This window comes from Dasypus novemcinctus, chromosome 19 (genome assembly GCF_030445035.2).
Source record: "Dasypus novemcinctus isolate mDasNov1 chromosome 19, mDasNov1.1.hap2, whole genome shotgun sequence".
NCBI lineage: Eukaryota > Metazoa > Chordata > Mammalia > Cingulata > Dasypodidae > Dasypus > Dasypus novemcinctus.
In genome coordinates this window covers 82,516,381-82,517,931 of record NC_080691.1, presented here as the reverse complement: position 1 = coordinate 82,517,931, position 1,551 = coordinate 82,516,381, and positions in this window count along the sequence as shown.

Here is a 1,551-nt window from a genome sequence, read left to right as displayed (position 1 = left end):
GGGAAACAAGTCCAGGAGCCACATAGGTCAGGCTCGATCCCTCTGGGGTGAGTGGCTGAAATCCTTCTCGTCAGCCGTCCCCCCGAGCATGCCCCAGGCCACATCGAGGCGCTCCCGGCTTGGGAGGGAAGTACCATCGTATTTTCCTGCGCTCCGCTTCCCAAATTCTGAGAATCCCCTCTCCCTCTGTAACTCACCGAGCGCACTGCGGTCTGGGTGTCGTTGGGAGCGGTGAGCACCGCGGGTTATTGAAAGAGTCGGGGAATTATAGGAGGGACAAATCCACCAATCCTGGGCTCTTCCAGGTGGAACAGAAGGGAATGGAGGTTCTGAGGAGACAGCTGTAGCAGGTTGATATGGTTTTGAACTCCAAAAATAGATATTGGGTTATGTTTGTGATCTGGTCTGTACCTGGGAATGATTAAGTTATGACTGGGGCTTTGACCGGGCCACGTCGTTAGGGCGTTGAGTCTTTGTCCTTTGGTGGGTGGGGACTCACAGAAAAAGGCTTGGCGAAGGACAGAGTTAGAGCTTTCTTTTGTTGGAGTTTTCATGTTGGAATTTGATGCTGAAGCCTTAAGCTGGAGCCCCGGGAAGTCAGCTCCCAGAGGAAAGAGAAGCCAGCCCTGGGAAGGGAGGAACGCTGAGCCCTGGAAGAAGCAAGACCCTGGGCAGAGAGGAACCCTGAGCCCAGGGAGAAGCAAGACCCTGGAAGGGAGGAACCCAGGAAGCCATCTTGCTCCAATACGTGGAAATAGACTTTGGTGAGGGAAGTGACTTATGCTTATGGCCTGGTATCTGTAAGCTCCTACCCCCCAAAAATGCCCTCTATAACGCCCAGCAGATTTCTGGTATTTTGCATCAGCACCCCTTTGGCTGACTCATACAGAATTTGGTACTGAAGAGTAGGCAAGTGCTTTGCAATTACCAAGATGCTGGAATGGTTTTATAAATGGGTATTTTTTGGAGAAATTGTGAGATGATGGGAAGGAAAGACCTACAGGACTTTGAAGAGACTGTTGATAGCAATATGGAAGCTAAAGAGACTTTTTATGATGCCTTAGAAGTAAATGATGAAACTATTATTGGAAACTGGAGGAAAGGCAATCCATGTTTTAAAGTTGCAGAGAATTTAGTAAGATTAACTCCTGGTGTTTTATGGAAGGCAGAATTTGAAAATGGCAAGCCTGGGCATTCAGCTGAAGAAATTTCCGAAGTAAACCCAGAGAATGCAACTTGGCTTCTGCTTGCAGCTTATAGCAAAATGCTAGACAAGAGAGAGATGCTGAGGACTGAACTGTTGGGCACAAAGGAAACAGAAACAGATTCTGGAAATTCCAAGCCTCTGGAAACCAAGCTCCCAGATGACAGTGCCCCAATGGAGGACTTAGCTAAACTTGGAACTTGCAAATCAGGATTGAAGATGCGGTTATGTAGGAAAGACTTGTGGAAAGTCTTACTGTCTGATGGCCTGGACCCCTGCCTCCTGCATGCCAAACCAACAGACTTTTTGAGAGAGCTGTGTGAACAAAACTAGTCAGCCTGGAATAA